General features: G+C 43.8%; 1 protein-coding gene and 1 long non-coding RNA gene across 2 annotated transcripts in view; one reads left to right on the top strand and one right to left on the bottom strand.

The window, feature by feature from the left end:
- Positions 1 to 4,387: 4,387 nt before the first annotated feature.
- LOC136021037 (uncharacterized) overlaps positions 4,388 to 23,012 on the bottom strand; it is a 143,900-nt gene continuing 125,275 nt past the window's right edge. The window contains exon 4 of the long non-coding RNA XR_010615649.1: positions 4,388 to 4,438. This is a non-coding gene — a long non-coding RNA (uncharacterized LOC136021037). The remainder of the gene's footprint in view (positions 4,439 to 23,012) is intronic.
- The window catches only part of HIC2 (HIC ZBTB transcriptional repressor 2), a 43,277-nt gene continuing 27,984 nt past the window's right edge, over positions 7,720 to 23,012 (top strand). Inside the window, exon 1 of the mRNA XM_065692803.1 lies at positions 7,720 to 7,874. The gene's annotated coding sequence lies outside the window, so the exon portion shown is untranslated. The remainder of the gene's footprint in view (positions 7,875 to 23,012) is intronic.

Raw genomic sequence — 23,012 nt, 5'->3', positions numbered from 1 at the left:
CAGAACGCCTCTGTGCCACCTCCTAATATTGAGGTTTCTGAGCCATTAGTCTGAGTAACTTGCTCTGTTTTTATTTGCTCTGCAGCTGAGGAAACAGTATTTCAGCAACTTGCATCATTTCAGAACAGGGGATGTTAAACCCATCCAAAAACCAGCCATGAACATACCTTTCATTTGAAAGGCCTGTCCAGTGATGTTTACTGCCCAGGCCAGGTACAGAGCAGGAAGCAGAATGTGGGATCTGCAAAGGTTTGTGCAGTAACCTTTCACTTGTACGCATATAGATGGGAAAGCCAAACAGTCTTTTAGGGCTGGAACTTGAGCTCAGAGATTCACTCCTGGAAATATGTGCTTTTCTGCTTGGAAATGATCCTGTGGTCATGTTATACTTTTCTTATGAAAGTAGAAACTGGTCAAGTATACCCATTTAGGACAGGCACGGCTTAATGAAACTTGCTGCCTGCCAGCTGCAGGGAGTGCTGGACCATGTGAATTTTGACTCTAGTTTCACCCAGTTCAGTTCATGGTTTTCCAACTCTTGCCCTAGTGGGAAATTGTTGGTAGGACCATTGCATTGTCTCATGGGCTGCTGGTTTTGCTACAAGATCAGCTGGGGGGATCAGCTGGCTTCCTCCAAAATTTTTCAATTGGAATTTCCAGTAGGTTGATCGTGGAAATTATGAATATTAGGTAGGAGATAACAGAGCAAAAATTAGCTTATTTCACTCCACTTTGAGTCTGGAGTACACAGGGGAGGTGTTTTTGTATGGGTCAGCTGATGAATTAGTGTTCCTTCCACCTGGCAAAGTCATGCCTGACATGCTGAAGTCTCCGGAAGCCCTGACAGCATCATGCACTGTGCGTGTGTATTATAAATAAACTTTGAAAAACATAATTTAAAGTCACCTCTGGCAAAGCACATGCTTAACTGAAACTCGCCTGGTGAAGGTTGACTCAGGGGTGTAGGAAGGAGATGAGGAAAGAGCAAGTGGGAGGAAATAAATGGAACCTGCTGTCAGAAAAAAGCCACTTGTTTGTAATTTTCAGGCTGTCCAAGCCCTTGGCATGTCAGCTTTGGGAGATCCCTAGTGCCTTGCTGGATATTTGCCCTTGGCATGCATGTTTGTGTGTGAACTGAGAATTCAAGTATTAACAAAGCTGCATGAACAGGTTTAGTTAAGCTACTAGAAAAGGATCGGATGTCTTGGAATGAAGGTTGATCCTCCAGTTCTACGTATCCAAAAAGCTCCTCCTGACAGTCTCCAATCAATCGGACAGAATAATTTCAACAGGTCCTCTTAATGAATTTTCATATGTTCAGCCCACGACTTAGACTGCTGCATGCCTTTATTTCAAATAGACAATACTTCTGATCAGCACAGAACCAGAGGCTGTTCGGGGAGATGGAACTCTCTTAGGGTAAATTCCCCTGACAGTGTCTCTGTAGGTATATAATCTGCACTGCTGCTGTCTCAAAGCATGGCTGGCGTACTTGCTTGTTTTTCAAAGGTATATGAAGACATGATGCATCTTTGAGCAGGAAAAGGAAGTTTTCTACACCAAGGCCTCTTTAGATTGGCCACTAAGGAGTTAAATGCATTGCCCAGTTCTGACGAAGCCTGTTCGAAGGAAGGCATGGACTGGAATAAGGTTTTGCTGCACACACATGCTGATGTGCTTGCAGCAAAGATTGCAGGCTTATCAGTAAAGATAAACATGCAAAGGCTTCCAAAACTGTGTGTCCCTGCCACTTGTTTGGGATCCTTTTCCAGAGACCAAGAGAAAATACAAGATCTTCTCCAAGATAGATGCTACTTCCAGGACGGCTGCCAGCAGACTTCGTAAACACAGAGGCCATGTATTGCTGTGTGGTTTGGTACAGGTACAGGAGATACTAGTTTACCTAATTCAAAATAGTGCTTGAGACCTTGCAGGATCATGGGAGGCTGGCTCTCTCCACTCAATCATCAGTCTTCTGCAGTGTGTCCAAATGCTGGACAATGCTGGGTTTTGTTGCCCTCAGTTAGTTACTTGCCACAGCTAATTTCTGCCTGCGGCTTTCTGCTGCCAGGCAATCTCCAGGCTTCACTACCCATTTGTCTGCCATTTCCCTCAAATATTTTGAGTATTATTTTCTTTTAAGGCTGGTGATGAGAGGAGGAGAATGGAGTAATTTTTCTTTAAATGAATGGAATAAAATGTACCACATCAGCTACAGAATTTCTGGGCACAGAAATTTTGAGTTGCCTGCAAAAACAGTCACAATGGTAACATTAGGTATAATTATGGTGTAGCCTTGTAAATAATACATTTTTCTTTATTTCCCTCTCTTCCTGTTTCTGTCATCAAAAACAGCAAAGCAGAGATGCAGAAATCAAGCACCTGGCTTCTTGAGGTCAAATTCCAAAAGCCTGCAATGAAAAATGCAGAAATCATTCCAGATGGGTGAGGACTGGCACTTTCTTTCTGTCCAGGAAAGTCTGTGCCATTCTGAAATCTCAGCCTGGGTCCCTCCGTTTTGCCACCGAGCCTGATTGACACCTACATGTGTGTGGCCCCTTTTACACAGGGGGCCACAGGGGTGGACTTAAGTTTGAAAATCCGGACATTTTTGGACTGTGACACCAGTTGGTATGGTGTTTCAATCTGTATTCTAGTTTTCTTTTAATTAGATACATTATTTTAAATGGGAGTGAGGCAACAAGAATCAGAGAGAAGAGTTTATAAAAACAATTGCAAAAGTTTCTCTCAGTGGAGTGAGTTTTTGAATGTGAAAAGGGAGACTTGTACCATTTCCGAAATTCTCTTAAACTTGCAGAGTGATAGATAAAGCTAGTTCTGAGAATGTGAAAATGTGGGCTCCATGTGCTAAAGCTATTTGAAAAGAGGTGTGAGTGAAGGGGCTGAGGTTGGTGTGAACGTCAGACTTCCTGCCTTCTGCACTTTCTGTGTCGCAGCTGTAGCACGTTCATAGTGTGGCACTTCTTTTAAAAGGGACTCTGAACTAACCCAGCCTTTCAGGAAAAGACTAGCTGCAGCCAGAAATTCAGGCCCACTGCAGGATGACAAGAGGAAGAGCTTTGTTACTAGCTTGTGTTTGATCTTAGCTGCTTTTTTTTTCTGCTCTCAGTAGCATGCTAATGATACCTGTGGGAGGTGAAAAATGGGTGAATTCCTGCTAGGGTGCGGACAAGTTCGCAGTTTAGTTCTTGTCCTCTTCTTCCCCTCTGGTAAAAATTTTGGGGGCTGTCCCAGATACATAAAAAGGACGTTTTTCATAGAATAATTTCTGTCTTACATCTGCTGAGGACTCTGAATCAGAAAGGCAGTAAGCAGTTGACTCAGTTTGTTTTGTCTCCTCTCCCCCTTTCTTTATTTAAAATTATGAGTATTTATGGGAAATGACTGGCTTGAAAGCCTAGGACAAGTCTGAGCTGCCCATAAGCCATTCCTTTGCTACAGGTCAGTTTTGCCCTGTTTATTTTGAAGTTTAAAGCTGAAATGCCAAGTGCATCCTGAATTCCCATTCTGTTTCAAATGCCAGAGTTGCCAGTTTCACATTGCTTACATGTGATTCTCTACATATCACCCCACTCTTGCTATCAGAGAATCCAGCTGGGTGGGTAAGCTGCTGTCTGGGTCAGAAGCACAGGGTGATGTTGAAACAGAAGGGTGCCAAACGTCAAGGCAAATATGCCCCAGTTTCTGCTGCTGCCCAGGGAGAGGGTCTGCAGGTTTGTGATAAGGAATGGAAAGAGACCAAAAGGGATGGGTGGGCCCCCAAAGGCGGTGATCTGGATGCCAAAATATCTTGCTCCAGCCTTGCAAGGAGCAGCAAGCACGTGCTTCAGAGGGAGGGCTAGCTGTGGTTTGTGGTTTAGGGAGTTGACACAAATAGGCTCAGGACCCTTTTCTATGGTCCTGCAAAGCAGTGTCCTGTCTGGGCAACCAGGGCCTGTCCTCCTTGGTGTAAACCTTTCTGTCTCAGCAGGTCTGAGGCAGTGCTCACCACAAGCAGTCAAGGCTGTCCGTCAGAAAGGCTCCTGGATTAAGAAGTAGGGTTTAGCATCCTACATAGTTTATGCTATGTTAAGACTTAGATGAGGATGGACATATCTGTCATTAAACACTTGGGTTTGGTTTCTGTTTTTAAACTACTGTTTTATGTAAGCACTGTGGCAAGCAACCTGTGACAATGACTCTGTGCCCAAGAACTTCATGGGCTTGGCTATTTTTTCCTTCTTTTAGTAAATGAGCTGTGTAACTTTTTTGTGGACAAAAAATACAGACCAGCATGTTGACCTTCATTGCTGATCAAACTTCAGTTGCACCAAGATATAACTGATAGCAGGTCTTACCTGGATTTACTTTCTCAAAGCGCACTTAGCTGGTCACATGGAGGAGAAGTGAAGTCCTTCAATACATATAGCACAAATGCCTGGATGGAATAAGAGGAAACAAAGTGTGTCAAGAGGGGAAAAAGCACTGCAAATCTGTCAAATTCAATAAGAAAACATTTCCATAGGTCAGATATTTCATTCTGCATGACAAGCTGATGCGGAACCTGATAAAAGTCACCCAGATGGAGAGAGATTGCTAGCTAATATGAAACCACCAGCGTGCCTATTGACCTGTGCTGTGCTCCTGGTACCTGGCAAAGCACTGGTTACGCTAATCTCCCAGTCTGCTTCTCTTCCAATTGAGAGTTCTTCTACAGGGATGGCCAGAGGGAATCTTAGTGTTACTACAAAGAAGCCTGTTTGCTTAAGACGGTATATGTACATCTTTTAACAATCTGGTTGTGTACCTCCTTTGTGGGAGGATCCCTGACCTTATACAGAGAGGGACAAGTGCTAATTAACTTAATTCTGGGAACAGGAGGTGGTGTGACCTTTTCCAAAGTGATTCGTTTGGGCTACAGTTTACAGAGAGGTATTTGCTAGGACTGGTGCCTGCGTTTGCTATAAAAACATTATTCATAGAAAGGGGTAAAATTCCCTGGTGTGGCTGGGGGAAGAAATTCACCTCCCATCCCTCTGGTTTGGGTTCATGGTTCCTTGCCTAAAAATTGTTGGCACTGTGGCCACATTTATTTTATTATCAAAACAGTTTTGTTTTCTGTCTCATCTTTTAGCATTGAACACAGCAAGTAGATCCAAGTTAATTAGACCATTGTTTTGGCCACAACTCATATGTTGTGAACATTCCATCTTTCATTGGCACCCCAAGAGAAGATTAATTTCTGGGGCTTCTTTTTCCTAGCTGTCAACATGCTGTCTGTCTGAGCATCTTCCAGATTCCTCCCTCTTTTGCCAAAGAAGTGGTAAGGATTCTTAATGACATCTCTTTGCTGTACTCCCTCTGTGCAGCTCAGGGATACAATTACAACCACCCCGAGTGTGCCTATGCCATTTGAGTTTTGTTCTTGCTGCCAGCACTAAGCAATCAGCCCCAGTTGCCCCAGTGTAGACAAAACCAGATGCAGCTCCAGCACTGCCTTAGCAGCAACTGCAGAGAGCAGAGCTTATGAGGACATGCCTGAGGTGAGCAGGATGGAGGGCCATCAGTGTGACTGTTGAGGAAATGAAGTGCAGCCCTCATGGAGGAAGCAAGTCACTGAAAATGGCCTGGCTGGCCACGTGTCAGGCTCACAAAGCATCTAGAAAGCCCTCTCCCCTGAGAAGTGGGCAGAAAGCTGGCCACGGGGTCTTACCGCTTGAGAGAGGTAAGAAGGCAGCTGATGAGACTGAATTTTCCTCAGGGAAAGAAAGACCTTTGGTCCCTGCTCCCTGTTGTCTTCTGATGTTTTGGGTTTTTCAAGAAACAACAAAGCAACTCTTCCTCATTCCCCGCTACCACCCCCAACAACAAAACCCCACAGTTTTACTGGACCCTTAGAGAAACAAATGTAAGCACCTCCTTGGAAAACACTCCAGAGGCCTGCGGCCATCCCGCATTCCAGAGGAGGCTGCAAGCCTGCTCCCCAGCGTGCCTGCCCAGCAGGGCAGCCGGCTCCATGCTGCAATGCCGCCCGGCCCACTGCACCAACGCAGCCACCCGGAGCCCAGGCAGGGGCTTGGAGCTCTCCCAAGCCTGTCCTTAGCTGTGTTTTGTGCTGCTCGTGCTCGGGAGGTGGCTGCTCAGGAGAGCAGAAGCAGCATCTTTGCCATGTGGCACTTTCTGCCATATTCATTCCAAGGACAGCTCCATGTCTGAAGTGTTGCCAGACTGATCTATGAACACTGTGAAGCAAACAGCTGCCACGTCCTCATCCTGCTTCTTGTCACGGCATCGCCAGCAGAGCAGGAAGTTTTCGGTAATGTAACTAGGTAAGGGGTATTTGTTTAGATGAAAATGAAGGTAAAATCCCTATTTCCCAGTTGGTTTGACCCCTATTTACAAAGCTCTAATAATGCATGTATGTAGAAGAAATATCTACATGAGTGAAAATGTGCTCTGCTAATATTAAAAGGTACACTGTGGAATTTTGCCTAAGGATAAAATGTAATTTTAATTGAAAGCTGCTGTAACTTGATAGGGAATATCCACAACAGTCTTGAGGATCTACTTTAAACTATAGTTAAACACAGAGCCAACTCCCACCACTCTGTCTCTTAGAGCTACATGTCCTCTTTGATCCATCCATGGTGCTTACGATTCCTAAGAGACAGTAGTCAGCTCATTAATATTTATATGATACTTTCCATCTGAAGATGTGTGCTTGGCAATTATTAATTAAGGCAATTCACAAACCCCTAAAATTTAGCTCCATTTCATAGCTTACAAAACAGACCCAGAAAGTCTGTGTGTCCTTGCATGAGATAGAATGAAATCAGGAATGTGGAAGCTTGCCTGCATGGACTCCTATTATGCTGTATTTCTTTATCTTTCCTTCACCAGTAACTTTTGCAAAGGGAGCACAGGTTTCCTTTGGCAATGAGACGTGCTGTGAGCCTAGGCAGTATCGAGAAGGTGAGTGAAGGGAACCTTCTCTTTCACTGTGGTTCTTCACACAGCGCTTACTTGCTTTTTAGAAAGCCACTTTAAAAATACAACCTGGAGACAGCTCATCAGCCCTGCAGAAAAGACCCTGAACAAGCCTTTTCTTGAATGTGTTAAACCCTCCCCTAGCAGGCTGTATTTTAGTTCCTGTGTAAGAGCAGGCAAAAGGGATGGTGGGTTATAATCCATGCCAGACGTGGGCTCTCTTCTCTCAGCCCTTCCTGGTGCATATGGAATGAAGAAGCTTGGCTCAGTGTGAGACTGATAACGGGAGGGAGGGCTTGCCGTTCGATTAGCACCGTTCACTGTAAACACCTAAGTTGCACAAGTGGCTCAAACTTTGATCTTTTTGTTGTGGAAAAGAAATCTGAGACTGTGAAACCTGCCCTGAGTCACAAACAAGGAGGTGAACATTACTCAAACCCAGCTCTGGAAATGTAAATAGAGTTAAATGTGATCAAAATGGGGGAAAAAAAGCACTTCTTTCCTCCCTATCTCCTGCTCCCTGGCAGACATAGAGTCCTCTCTTACTAGGGGCTCCTATTCTGACTTGCCTAGCTCTGTTTGTGAGCACAGGCCCCAGCCCCACACCTGAAACGCCCAAATCCAAATGCTCCCCAGTGCTGTCTGGGATAAGGTTTAAGCCACAGGTGCAATTAAGCTTTTAAGTGGTAAGCCTATTTGGTTAGGGGCACACCTAGAGCCTGCAACAAGCTGAGAGAAAAACGATCAGTCTTTCAAACTGACAGGCGGTTCCTGAAATATTGCTGGAAGGGTTAAGAAGAAGCTACAACATTCGTAATTCTCCTGGTATTTATTGTAACAACCCTCTGAATAAGTTCTCTGTGGATGCATCTGGCTGCCCTAGTGAGGTGGGACTCAGATTTTAATTACAAATCTGGTAATAGATTATCGAAATGATGGTGTTGCTAAGGCCTTGGGCACACTTTTCCTAGTCCTTTCTTCTTTTCCCCTTACCCCCTCCTTTCCAAATTTGCCTGAGCAAACACTGGAGCAAAAGGAGATGTTTCACAAGAATGTAGGCTGTTAGCCTGTAGTCTCTTTGCCTATTGGCATTTGGAGCTTTGATTAGATTTTTAGAGGAAAAATGTCATAGCAGGTTGTTCAGTAAGAGGCTGGTGAATATTTTAAGATGCAAATGTTCATAAGCATTCAATGAGCGTATGAAAAATGCTGGAGGTGAGACCTGAGCGATTCCTCGACACTCTGATTTCTTTGCAGTGTGTCATAGCTTTGCTTTTATAATCATTAGGACAGCATCAGACCTTTGCTTTGCATAGCCTTGAGTTCTTAGGCAAGGATTTAAAAGTGGAGCACTAAGATGTGTTAGTGAACATGTCCTAATTAGTCTTTACCTTGGCTACCACATGCTCAGAAACTGTGAGCCCTACCTACACTATGCCTCTAAAGCATCTTCAACAATATAGCATTTTATCCTAGTCTAGACAAAGTCTTAAGGGTTATGTCAACTAATCACTCCTTTTAGTGGGAAAACTGCTTTCCTTTAGGTTTGTTTCTCTGCCTGCTTTTTCCTCCTTTCTTTTCTCCTTGCCTGCATACCTTCCCTGCAGCAACTCCTGTTCCATCTGCTGTAATGTAAGCATTAACTATTTAATTGCTGATTAGGAAAATCTCATCATGTGGGGTTTGGAACGATATGGGAATGGTAATAGAGGAGTGGGAGGCAGAGGAAGGAGATGTGCAAGTTCCCAGTTCTCTATCACAGGCTGAACTGGAGAGCATTAGTCATTCTTGACGCTATGAGGGTGTTTAACGTCTCTCCAATCTAATGGGTAGAATAGTTGAATGGGATTCTAATGTAACTGAGTCCTAGTCATCTTTTGCTGTTGAACTTGCTATTTGACCTTGAGGGAGCTAGACCTGGCCTTTCATCCCTTAAGTTGATAGGAGGCAAGTACTGCAGCACTTAGCTTTGAGATTCTTGAATGCAGAAAACATACTCATGCAAAGGACTAGTTGCTTTTCCTGTATAATAAAATACTGTGGGCTTTTGGAATTCTTCTTTACGTTTCTGCACTAAGTTACATAGAGTGAGATGAGCAGCTGGAGGAGCAGTTCTCCAAGCAGTGAAAGCCCTTTTAGCTCCATGTTCCCTAGCAGCCATATGGGGGCTTTTACCCAACCGCCTTATTTCCTTGTGTGATGCGAATTCAGCTGGTGGCCCCCTTCTCTCCCCCTGGCACCAGCTATTCTAAGCATTCTCGCATTATCAGCATTTCAGCTCCTCTTTGCACTTGCAGCACCTAGTTGCCACAGTCATATATAGCCTGTAGTATAATACTTGTAAATATGGAAGACTTCTAGGGGACTGTGGACGATATGGGGAGAGAAGGTGTGCAGGTGGACTCTGCAACCCACATAGTCTCTGCCTCAAGAACTTTTCATGGCTACTCATAATTGACAGTTTCTCAGTTGGTTTTGCAGTACCCTGACAGCAGTGCTTGAGTGGGAATTGGAGCTTTTCCTTTCTGTCACAAAAGAGAAAGACTGAAATATTTTGATAATTGCAGAACTAATGAAATTGCCATTGTAAAAGACAAGAAAATGGTTTTCTTAGCAATTAGGGGGGAAAGCATTTTAGTCAGACTGAAACTATCTTCTCATTTGTATGGGGAGTTTATTGTTAGCAGATGTTTAATTTCCATCAGCAATTAATAGTTGGAAGGCTTACAAATTATTTATGTATGTATTTAAAAAACCCTTGTATTTTACTTCAGAGAGTAAGCACTATCTGACCCACTCACTAAGGTAAGTGGGGTTTCCTCAAAGACACTGCAAAGACCATGACTGGCATTCTTGGTACTTCCAAAGAACAGATGGGGCTATGTGTAGCAGAGCATAGGGGAGAGGGAAAGTGTGTATGTGGGCAGGGAACAGAAATAAAAGATGACCTTTGAGGAAAGGGACAAAAAGTGACAGTATACCTGTGCTGTCTGCCTTCATCACAAACAACTCCCACATCACAAAATAACCCAATTCCATTAGAAAACATCCTTGCAGATCACATGGCAGCTGGCAAAGGCTGCTAGCCCTTCTACCAAAGACAGCTTAGACTTCTGAAACAAAGCAAACTGGGTTGAAATTCTAGGCATTAAAATACTAAAGCAGCTGCCTCCCTGACATCCTGGGTTGGACTCTGATTTCAGTTTCGCTTCTGCTACATCTTAGGTAATGTCATTGGTACGGTGTAACTGAAATGAGAACTGGGTCTGCTAATCTTTGCCATTGGGTCACCCATTGGTAATCCATTTGTTATCTCTGTTACATTTGTGCGAGCACACCCACCCACTCCCTTTAGACTGCAGTTATTTATTTGGCCTATTTTATGGCTGATGGTCACTTGAAACTGTACCTCTTCCCTGTCAGCAGCTGTAGTTGTTCTGCTAAGTGACTATCTGAAGTGAGACTTCCTTGTGCAAATGTGTATTTTAGACCCTGTCACCAGAAATCCAGTGGTTCCCCTCTCTCCCTACCCCTCCTGTCCCCTTCAGCTGTTTAGCTATCAGGACACATGGCTTAAATGGACGTATGCTTGGAGTTTGCAAAAATGGCTTGGATGACAGGAGAAATTGGATCACACAATGAGAGTTCAGAACCCAGCCACCAATTGGTACAACAGGAGCCTGCAACTCCCTTGTGCTCTTCGTTGTCTTGGCATAACATCTAGCACTGTATGTTTCTCACGTCCCCCCCTGAAAATGGTAATGCAATTGAAATGAGCAGGCGGAGGAATGTCACCACCTCCCTTTGAGCGGCTGGGCTGTCAGCCTCTGCTCTCTGTGGTACCCCCAAGGGCTGTGGGTATCGGGGTGGAGAAGGGCCTGCACACCTTATTGTGCCTTCCTGCTTACGCTGGAGAATCTCCAGCTTATCCTGCCAGTGCAGTGACTGCTTGTGGAGGAGGGGGAGAGGTTGTGTTGCAACCTCTGAGAAAATTAGTTGTCTCTATTTTATCTTCTGCAGCTGCAGCACTTTTTTTCCCCCTCATCACACACAATCTCTCCCCCCCCAACGTGAGTGGTATGTCTGAACCATATCCTTCAAAACCAGTTTTCTAAGCAGATTAGATGGGGAGCAGAGACAGCTATGCAATCGGGCAAAAATGTGCACTCAAGCCTTCATTTTGTGCAGTGGCCGGAGCAGTGTCTACCACCTGGCTGGGGTGTTTTTTCTTCATTCTCTCCCTTTCCTGTTATTCTGCAGTGTTGTGGTCTGTTGCTGTTGTAGACTGCAACAAAATGCTCATTCTGGTGCTTAATTATATCAAAAATAGGGAGAGGAAGGAAGTTGCGTTCCTAATACTCATTAACAAGAAATATAAAACATGCTCCCTGGCTGGCATGCTTCCCCATGCAAAGTGACATTTGCTCCCTGTGAGTGTATTGAAGGGTAATCTCGGGATTACCCTTAGGTCCTCTAACACCAATCCTCCCCAGCCGGCCTGGAAAACCAGTGTAGAAGTTTGCTGCTCCTCTGAATTCATTGTACCCTCCTGGACTGCCCCTGCATATGAATTTGGTCTCTTGCTGCCCCGTATCTTTCAGTGCTCCCCATCAGCCTTGTTGCATGCTAGGAATCTGACAATAATGGTCTTCACCTGCTTTGAGATATCATGAGAACTCTTAAGCATTGGTATTTGTTTCATGTCTTGTCTCTTATAGGACAATGAGCTGAATTTAGGATTAAGCTCTGCAGACAAGTTTGGAAACCTTACGGCTTGTTCAGTGTGGGTGGAAAAAGGGGCTCTGTTAGTGGGCTGAGTGGCAGACCTGAGGAAAAGAGTTAAGTAAGCTTTGGCTTCCTTCCAGGAGAGGAAACGCAGTGAAGTGTCCCTGGAGCCATTTGTTGCTCCTCTGGAGGAGAGGAAGGAACCCAGAGCAAAGCGATCCAGAAATGCTTCTTAAGTGAGTCTGCAGAAACATTATGGATAAGAGAAAGAGGGAGAGAACTTGCATGATAAAATGAGAAAAGAGAAGTTGGGCAATAAGGTTTGTGGGAAGAAGAGAGAAGGAGAGAAAATAAGTCTTTTATTTCCCATATACAGCATAGAGAAGGAAAGGAAAGAGAAACTAACCTGAAGACTTTTTTATGTGCTTTATGGGGTGAGGAAGACGCTTCTAGAAGTCCAGACACATTATGTTTGAAATATTGATATAAAACTGTGCTTTAACATGTTAGCACAATGCACTTGATTAGCTTTTGCTGATCCCTTAAAAGTAAAGAATTACTTTAAGAAGAGAAGAAAGTTGCCAACAAAAGGAAGACTCAATCTTACTGGCATAAAGGGGGTGAGAAAGTGGGTGGAAAGCTGGTTGGATGTGTCAACCACAAATGTGGTGAGATACGATCACAGAGAATCCAGGGTTTAAAACACAAGGAAATCATGCAGAGATACTTTTCACGCTGACTTGTAAATAGCGTCTTTGGGTGTGCAGCACTGCCAAATTTACCCTTGTTACAGGGGCAACTTACAGTAAGTTCCCACCAAAGCCATACGCCATCTGTTTGAATCATTTAAAAGAAAGGTTTGTCTCCTTATTCCCTTTCTATTAGATGTGACAGATTAATGTCTTTGAGGGCAGATCACTGTTAGGCTAAATCTCTCTCTGGTTATGATTCCTTATAACTATAAAACAGTCACAAGGTTATGGGGTTTAAAAAGAGAGGTTTATTGCAGTTTCCAACACTGGAACTACAGGCTAAGTGTCTCTCCTTTTTCTTTTTTTTCTAAAGTAAATCAAACCCATACATGCACTCTGCCTTCTCTCAGATACACAGACCTAGGGGTAGGAACACAGAGTCTACAGGAAAGCTACTAAAATAATGTTCTGTGAATACACACTAATCCTCACACTGAGTCCTCTACACTTGAGTTTGAGCTGCTTGTTAAGCATGGGTTGGTGGCATCCCTAATACTTGCGGCAGAGCTCAGTGCCTTCAGCAGCTCCACCAGCATTTGTTTCTACCCAACTACCATAAAAACCATGTCCATGCCTCAGCTAGAAGCAGGAGGAGATTGACTGTTCAGACGTATGTTGCAGAATCTCTAGTTCAATACTTGTCAGGCTCTCCCTACACTAGATGTTATCCTCAGTTGATAAACCCAATCCTACCGTCGCTGGGTCACACCAGGAAGCAGAGGGGTGCTGGTGTTGCTGTATTTTAAGTTTCCTGTTAGGGGAAATTTCTGTAAGAGTGAGCTTTGTTCGCTGTATTATTTCTGTGACAGTTTGTAAGAGTGCTGCTGTGGTCAGCAGGAGACTGATGTGAGTTTTTTCTTTGAAGAGGCTTTTTCAGGGAAAAATGTAATTTCTTCAAAATTGAAGATTCCCCTTCCCCCCACAGCAAAGCCCAATTCTAGATTTCTGATCACCTGTAAAATTAATGCATAGCTTTTTACCAGAAATATTACACTGACCTCTCTATACTAACTGTATGGGAATGCTTCTTTGATTTTTTCTACGTAATTGGTTCAGAACATTGTGCTGGATTCCAGGTAGTCCTCAGCTGCTCAGAGAGCTGTTGTTTGATGTACCCATCCTCTTGTGCTGGTCTCCAAGGGCCTTGGTCTTTCCATATGGTGTTACAGCTCTGCTGGAGACTGTGCTGTGGCATGGGACACCTCAGTGTGTGCTATAGGAAATGCCTCCCAGCCAGGGAGTCTGACCCAGAAGAGAGACCAGGGTTATAAGGCTGCAAGGGTGCAGTTTCTGAGGCACGCAAGGCTGTGGGAACAACACAGTTCAAGAGTGTACTGACTCAGAACAGAATTTCTCAGGTCAGGTCACCAAACCAAAATGAACCAACCTTGGTTTCAGTGATGTGAAAATATTCCATTTCAAATGGCACAGTATGCACTGGTGTTTGTAAACGGGTGTTGGGGTTGGTTGGGGTTTTTTTTTCTGAACTTGTGAACTTCTGCAGAGAGTCTCTAATCCCAGTTTTTCTCCCCAAATTGGGATGAGAACAGATGTTGAAGTACTGGAATTTCTTCCTTTCTGGAGAGGAGGCAGCTGATGAGTATGAGCAACCAGTTTCGGGGTTAGGACAGCTGCCTCTGAAGACCTGTACAGTGGAGCTGAGCAGGCAATGATAGAGCAGATAGGTGATGGAGGGGAGGGGAGCACACAGGCAGAAGGAGGGAAGTAGGAGACTGGAATGAGAAGCAGCGATGAGGGCTAGAACAGAGGAGTAAGGGGAGCAGAAGTTTCTGCTTGGCTCCCTGAGCTGTAGGAACTGCCGCATTTTTGTGCTGCATGCTGTATTTTGTGCTGTTGGCTGTGCCTAGCTCAGCACCTTCTGCTTTGCTGAGTGACCGGCAGACATGTAAGCTGGTGCTGCACTGAGAGCTCCTGTCAGAGTGAGCTTGGAGCACTTCACGGGGATGGCAAAGGCTGCATGAGGTGGAGCTGGAGGTTCACACCAGTGCAAAACCAGTGCTGTGTGGTTTCGCTTCTGCTCACTGAGCAATTGAGTCCTTCCGTGCTAATCGAGCAGCTGGTGAATGCAGGACCTTTTGGTCCTCCTTTGAGCATGTCTCAGTTCTCACCAGGGTGCTGAGCAGGGCACTGCAGCCCTTGCAAGCAGAATATCTGTTTGCCACCAAGTCTTTCTCTGCAAAGCAGAAGGAACAAGAACACTTTTTCTGGTGTGACTGGGAAGGGGCACTAGTGACTGTTCCAACACGCTGCAGAGCGTTTATTATGCTGATGCTTTTATTATTTAACAAGTTTCTTAACTTTTTAAAGATACCAAATTGATACACTCCATCCATCAGCAATGCCCTCCAGGAATGAGTAGCTAATTAGAGAGCAGGACTTCTGAAAAGACAAACCCGGGTTATGCACAGAACAGGTTTCTCCAGTATTTATTGCCTGCGTTACTGGCCAAGCTTCCTTGTAAGTAATAGTCAAATAATCGGCCTGGGTCCTTTTGTGAATGGCTTGAGCCTGTGTGGTCCTCCTTTGTTAGAGCAGCTCATGGCTTCTGAAAGCTCCTGCACCCCCTGTTCTGAGCAGCAGAGCCTGGTGGCACCAGCTGCTTCTGCTTGGAACAAACATTTGCATGTGACATTAAAAAAGGCCAATTTCAAAATATATTTGTTTTTCCTTATCCTTTCACTTTTCAGCTCTTCTTAGAACTCAGGAAATATTTGGAAGATAAATATATTTAGCTTTTGCTACAAGCATCTTTTGAACAAGTAAAGCTTGAAGAGGAAAGAGAAATCTTTCCTTCAGAAATAAAACAGCAGCCAGTGTTTGGAAATATTTTAACAATAGACCATATGGGAGTCCCAAACTATTAAGCTTTATTATTCAGAAGGCGGAAAATGTGGTTTGATATTCAATTGATATACAGCATAAATGAGAGCCGCAAACTCGGCTCCCTTGAGCTGGGATTCAGATGTTCTCTTGAATATAATAACTAACACTTTGGCCTAGTTCCACAGAACGCATCCAGCCTGCTGATCACAAGCCAAGAAAATGTAGGCTTTTTTTTTGCCTTCCCCTCTCTTCTCCAAAGAACTTTCCTCTCCTGCCAGCATGAGCTTTTGGCCTGAATGTAAATCTCCTGATATTAGATGCATATAGAAGATGAGGAGGATGCTAATAGCATGGAGCAGGAGAGCTGTGTGTGTTCATGTGTGTTTGTTTTTCTTCTGCTTTAATGGTAAGGTTTTCCCTTCGTGATGCGCTATCAGGGGATGACGTTGGTCATCCTAGGTGGGAGGGAGCTGCTTTGTTCCTGTTTCACTGTTTGTTTCTTGGTGCTGTGGGAGCAGGTGAACGTCTTTTGGGGTTACTGTGAAGTGGTGCCAGAGGCAATGAGTGCGTGGAATTTGGAGAGAGAGACTGGAAGTGGTTTCAGTTTCTTTTTTCCTTTGCCTGACTTGACTTGCGTATATTTATAATTGTTGTTTCCCCTTTCTACCATGTCTCTATTAACTTCCTCTCCAATGAGGAAAACCGCCCATAAAAGTTGCTTATAAAATCCTGCATACATGGACTAAGACTGCCTATATGCAAAGGGAGACCGATAGTTACACAGGTACTGCAATCAAGTAATGGCAGGCTGGATCACCTGCTATTTTTGACACAGGTTCCCTGATTCATTCTGTGTACAGGATGGACCAGCTTTGTCAGTGTGAGTGTGGGAGGTGTGGTATGAACAAGGAGTTGCAGGGACAACAGAAATGGTCTTGTGGGTCTGGCAGCTGAATGCTGCCCTGAAATCCTGAGCTCTGTGCTGTCTGTGTCAGAGCTCCTCTGAGATGCCAGTATCATCCTTGGAAATGACTGGACTATGTCCACTGAAAACCTTTGCTCTAAGTCCCCCACCAGAGCCCGACTACCTGGGCACAGGCCTCGGGCATGGAAAATCATGCAGATGGTGATGTTTAACAGTCAGGTATAGCAAACCAAGTCCTCTTCTAACAGTCTAGAAGAAACCTTAAATAGAGTATGTTACCCTGTAACACATGCAGCATGAGATGGTTTTGTGTTTTCTGTTGTAGGTATTCAGTATTTCTCTCAGATTTTTGTGCTGCAGGGCTTGACAATTGTCTATAAGTAACTCTCCTGGTGTTGTGACACACATCTTCAGCTGTGTTGGGTCCTACCTCTTTTAGCCTCTTAAAATTGGGAAGAACTTTCTTTCTGGTTTGTGATTTCCCCTCAGGAGCCTGAGACTCTGGCATTTTTCACTAGAAGTGTGATGAGCCCAAGACAGACTTTCACTTCACGTGTAAGTCCAGGAATGCCTGTAATACAGAACACTGTAGAGAATATAAATTATTCATTCTGAATGTGAAGTTCAGTTTTGGCTTCTGTCTTTCCTGCATTTCTCTTTTCAGTTGTTCATGATAGCTGAAATTTTCCATGTTTTTTGTCTCAACCCACACAGAAATTTTTTCCTTTGGGGAAAACTGGAGCAAAATCAATCTTAGTGCAATTTTTCAAGTCTCTTTGACTTGCACCTACATCTGTTTAGTGTGGGGGAGTGGAATTTTATCATAAAACGTTTGATTTATTTAATGTATTCAATAAGCATCCAAGATGTGCCAGGTACTTTCTCAGCCCTTTTTGGATGAGAAATCTTGCAAGCTAAGAACTTAATAAACAAAGAAGCTACAGAACTCAAAGTTTCCCTGCTGTTAAGGCCTCCATATATCTTAAGGAATAAACCAAGTTTGAACAGTGCAGATCTAGGACTTGTAAAATACAAAAAGTCACATGCAGTACTGATGAGATCTAACATAGGAATAACTATTCTTTACCTATTTCTTGATCCTGTTATTTGGCCAACTTACAACTAACTTGGCTGTGTCTACACCACAGCTCAACTTCCACTGCAACTGTGAGTCTGGTTTTATTTGTGAAGCCATTGCTGTGATTTTATGACTCCATACTAACAGCTCATCTAAACAGGGTCATTGATTCAGACGAAGGTAAGTTATAAATCTGAGCAGAAGAGCTATTCCCAATTAACTTCTTCATCCTAACAAAGAAGTGATTTGGAGTAGTTAATAAGGAATGGCTGTTCTGGAATAATCCCTTTTTAAGACAAACCCTTACTCTTTCTATAATTGCATTCTAGGAAGCTATTCTGTACTGAATCAGCATGGGATAGAGTGCATAGATGTTAAGACCAAGCTCAGCTAGTGGCGAGTGGGGCAACATACACTGGGATGCCCTATTGCAACTATAATGAGTGAGCAGAATAGGAGAACTGGTTGCCTGTGCATTCCTAGAAGGCAACAGAAAGTATCCTACCAAAATCACTGTATGGAGGCCCCTATCTCAGCAGGGATGAAGCATGAGCTGCCTGTTACTGTCTGAGCATTAACCTCATGTTACAGGCAGATTACACGTTTTAACTCGTAACTGATTGCAAATTGATTAAATGTTGGGGTTTGGAAAGGGTCTGTGTGCTTTTTCCAATGTGTATTTACATTATTATGTGGGAGCAATCAATTTATCAAACCCATCTGATTATTCAGTAGTGGAAAAGAGCTGGTTAGAAGAAAACTTGTTTTTAAGGTGGATGGAAAAATAGTTTAAAAAAAATTTGCACACTTTCTTTTTTTGAGGAGATCCTACACTAACAAACTAATGAAATGAAGGAAAAGCCAGTAAGTTATAATGTCTTGGAAACTCTCCTGCAGCATAAAATTCTATACTTCACCTTGCCAAGGAAGATGGACTGGAGTAGAGATGGTGTTCTTGTGCTCTAATGCATTGTAGTCGTGATCCAGTTACTGTTAATTCATAGTTCTCTAGGTTTTTGGAATTCATCCCTTCCCTTAAAAGGGAAGGTGGCAGCCTGGAGTGGAGAAGCTCAAACTGCAGCCCTTTGGATGTTAATCCACACTGACTTTCTTAAGCCTCCTACTTAAATCATTATCTTAATGAATCACCACTGCTGCTATCTCCAGTGCTACATAGGAACATGCAAATTTTAAACAGCCTGGGGGAAAGACCTTTCTGTCTGTAAAGAGCTCTGATACTTGCATTTAGATGTTGCCATGATTGGATACTCTTTTCCACCTGACCGGGTGGATAGATCCTGGGTATAGTGCATCACCAGTGCATGGCTGCTGGGCACCTCTGGGGCTTGTCCCTGAGAGGAGAATGGATGTGATTCTGCTACTGAGTGTAAGCAGCAGTTTAAGCGGTTGAAGCCAGCTGCTGTGCAGGTTTGTCATTCCTCTGCCTGCCTGTTGGCTATGCTTTTCTTCAGGTCTGAAATGGCAAGAAGCTGAGGGAGTGAGGATGGGGGAACCCCCTCAGCTCTGCAGCCGCCATTTCGACTTTGAGGCAAGTTTCTTTCATTTGACTCTTTTCAAAGCACAAAGCAATAAGACATGCAAATGTTAATGGATCAGCTACATTTTCTCCCATGTAAATTTGGTATAGCAGGAAACTGAGCAGCTTGCTAGAAAATCTTAAGAACACTTGTTTGAGGAAAAACTGAACATAGTGAAGCCACTGCAGAGTATCTCCAGAATTTTCAGCACTGTGTTGTACAAGTATGTCCTCGAAGAATCAGCTTGGCTTGGCATTGAGCTCTGCCCACTTTCAGCTCTCCCAGATTATCACTTAAATGTTTATTCATAGGTGGTGGGTATGGGGAGAGAGCCATGTATAGCTGCTTCAGATGGCAAATCTTTGTGGTTATTTGCAATATGCAATGAAAGATTTGATTCCTTTATTCATTAAACCAAGAGCTGAGGGAGCTGTTTTATGCAAATGTCCTAGACGATAAGAAGTACTCTTAAATTGCAGAATAAATTCATCCACTCTCCCCTTTCTGTGGCTTAGAAGAAGAGCCCATTCCCCTACTATGGGTAACTTTTCCTCACCCATAATAGTTCTGCTTCTGGAACAATGGCAAGATAAATGCATAAGATACCAGGTGAACAGAGATCCTCTAATGTCCCCTATTAACAGAACTGAACTTAAATGCATTTACTGCAGGAACATTGCTAATTGTCAAGTCCTGCTAGGAGAGTTATGCCCACAGGAGGCCAGACCATCTATCTCAGGGAGAGCATCCTTCTTCTTCCCAGCTAAATCTTCTCTGAAACCAGTTGAGCTAGATGGTTGTAGACTAAGAAATGCATTTTCTTGCCTCACGCTAAAGCTAAGTAACAGGTTTTCACTTAGTTACCAAAGAAGGGGAATGTGAGCAAATGGTACGTGGGTTTTGCAGCTCGTGGTCTGGATGGGTCCAGTGTGAGTCAGGAGATACTAACTGCTTCCTCACCCCTTGACGTGCACCTTCCCAGACAGCAGCAAGTAACCAGTCCTGTGACTAAAACTGTTTTCCTTGCCTGGTGTAGCTGTGACCAGATTGTCACTTTTTTCTAATAGCATTTAAGACGCTTTTTGTAAACTGCTTTACAACAGTAACTTTTCTGCTCATTGTGAGCAGACTCTGGTGGTTTCTGTATTTGAGCTCTCAGGGGTTTCTGATCCCTCGTTGGATGGCAGTGTTGTATAATACAGGGGGTAAATTAACTGGGGAAGCATCTATTAGATTCAGCACTTCAAGAACAGTCAGAGTAGGGATTTCAGAAGAAACACCAGAAGTGATTTATGTGTGTGCATAAATACATGGGGTGTGCATGTGTGTGTATTGCGTGTATATTTCAAAAGAGAAAATTGGGGTGACTAACATTTGAGGCTGAGTGCAAAACTTAAACACTTTTTCTCATTCCAGTCTTAGGAAAGTAATGGTGATGGGTGTGGGCAGGTCTCTGCTGACTTTCTGAATTGCCTGTATGTCAGAGCTCCAGTAAGGAATTTGGTGGAATTTCTCTTTGTTTTGAGTAAAAGTGATGTTCTAGCCCACATTTGTTTCCTTAGGAAACTGAAGAAAAGGGACTCTTCTCCCCAGCACTTAACACGCCTAGTGTTATTTTTGCAGGCACTGTGTGCAAAGTGTTTGGAAAATGAGATATCCAGAAGGACCGTTTGCATTTCAATATGCTGAACTGGCTTACATTATTCACCTAGCTTTTGCATGCTATCTTGTGCTTGTAGGTAGTAGTAGAGTTCTGTTGAAGTACAAAGGTTATTATTTCTATAGTTTGCTCATTCAAATGTAAAGGTTTCTAACTACAGAAGTACAATGTGTCTGTGCTGTTACTTTGTTGTGCTGTCTTGAGCTACCTTTGTTCACCATGTGTTTACAGGAGTCTGCTCAGTGTTCTGGTCAGGTGTGCTGAGATGCAGTGTTTCAGCTTGTAACTTGGTTTTGGGTCGTCCTTCTCATGGTGTGTGACAACTGCCTCCTAGAAATTCTGGAATTGGGGTCAGACCAACTACTCTGTTTCTCCCAGCATTCACTACCAAGAAGCACAAAGAAACTGCAGCCTGAGCACTGTGACTGCCAGTGCTGTTATGAACAAGAGACACACATAGCATTAACAGGTAGATGGATTTTAATCTACAAGCATATCTGTCATTCATTTTAAGAGCTTTTGGAACATGGCAGCTCAGCTAAGAGAGGGGAGATAAGCCAAGCAATTACATGAAGCAGCTGTATTTGGTGAAGTACATCTCTTTGGATTAGCAGGGGCTCACAAGGCTGGGTAGGGAATGGTGCATCACACTGCCAAGTCTGATCCTTCAGGACAGTGACCCATTACATGAGAATGCCTGAGAAATTTTTTAAGACTGGAATATTCGCTGGGATAAGCCTAAGAAAGTTTCCTTGGTTAGTCCGGATAGATTTTAATGCAACAATGCTCTCCCCTGAGTGCTGGCAGAACCATGTACTTTCTGCTTCTCTGGCTTGTGGCACTTCTCACTGTGTGCACAGGTGAAAGAAAGTGGTGATGAGATCTGTGGCAGCTTTTGTTAGGAGATGAAAAATTTCACGTGCACCTCACAGACTCCCTGAGAGCAGTACCTGCAGTGAGTCCCCAGAAAGCTCTTGCACAGACTGATGGCCAGCTGGGAGGAAATGCTGCACTCCCTGAAGAACCAACAAGCTCTCTGAGTGTTTACCCAAGCTGGTAAGCCAAAGAGAAACCATCAGTACGCTTCATGGTTTTGCCAGTATCTTCAACAACATACAGTTCTGGTTGCTACCTCTGGAAGGTAGTGGAGGGCTTGGGAATGTCAAGAAGACCATCAAAGGCTGGTCTCAAGTCATGTTGACTGGCTTCTCTTTTACATAGAGAAGAGTTGACCTATTACAGGAGTTGCAGATGTTTTATACTGTCATGAATGGGGTGGGGAAGGGGAGCGAGGAGTGCGTGATTCTTCATGGTTCTGGTGTTAACTAAATTGATTCAAAGCAGGCAAAGAAGAGGTACTTTGTCAAGCAGCAGTTACCATGTGAAACTCATTGCCAAAGGGTGTTATGGATAGCAGAAGTCTAAACAGAAAAATCGAGGAAGGACAGATAAGTTCTTATTAAAAATTACATCCTGAATGCAACCTCTGGATCAGGAGATCATTAACAACTGCACAAGGGATAAGAAGGGAAAAGACTGCCTGTACACTATTTTACTGCTTCTTTTCCCCTGTCTCTCCCCTTATACCAACCTCTTTTTTTTTAAATTGGCCCTATTCTGGCTACTGCAGAAGAACAGAGACCTAGACCTTTGCTCTTGTAATATGACTGTTTTTATAGTTCAAAACTAGAAAGGAAATGCTCCACTGCAGTGCAGTGAACTAGTTTTGCCTTGCAGCCCACAAGTAATGTAAATGATGTAATGATCATTCTCTATGATTCTGAAGCACACTGAAATGAAGAGAATTAGGAGCCAAATTCCTCCTAATACCTTAAAAATGTGTGTTATAAAATCTTTCCATAGCTGGTTTTCTTCATTAAAATTCTGTTTTACTAACAGGCTCAGATTCCTGTTGAAGCTGAGAGTCACTACAATGTTTCTAGTTATTTTTCTCACTGTGTTTGGTGCTACAGTCAGTCTGGATGCCTGATAATGCACCTCATGGCCTGCCTTAGGCATTTTACCTTGAGCAGTAGGGACACCTTGGGCTGGATGCTGAAGATGGCTGCCCTCCACAGAAAGGGCTGTGGAGCATGATAAGGAGGGAAGCAGCAGCAAGTTGGGAAGGAGGCTGAAGAGGAGGGAAGGTATTAAAATCTCTCGTACATGCACAAAAGTGGGAAAGTCTAATACAGGGCAGGGTTGTGACTGCAGTGACAACAGTCAGTTGGTATTTGGGAGGTGAAAAAATCAGTTTTACATTTTGCTAGACGATTGTACTGTAATACAGCAGTGCCTCCTGGCAGGGAAAGCAATGTAATGTAAAGCAATACAGCATGGAAGAGCAGTTGGAGAGCTGTCATAAGCTGAGTAGCTTGGAATGTTTCCATGTGAACCTGGGAGCAAGTGAGCTTGCTGCAGCATGGCATTCCCCTGCCCCAAGAAGGAGTATGGACTGCAGCACAAGCGTGAACAGTGCACCTGACAAACCATGCAGCTCTGG

This window comes from Lathamus discolor, chromosome 12 (genome assembly GCF_037157495.1).
Source record: "Lathamus discolor isolate bLatDis1 chromosome 12, bLatDis1.hap1, whole genome shotgun sequence".
Classification (NCBI taxonomy): domain Eukaryota; kingdom Metazoa; phylum Chordata; class Aves; order Psittaciformes; family Psittacidae; genus Lathamus; species Lathamus discolor.
Note: the sequence above shows the minus strand (reverse complement) of the source record. Positions and strands in the feature narration are given on the sequence as shown.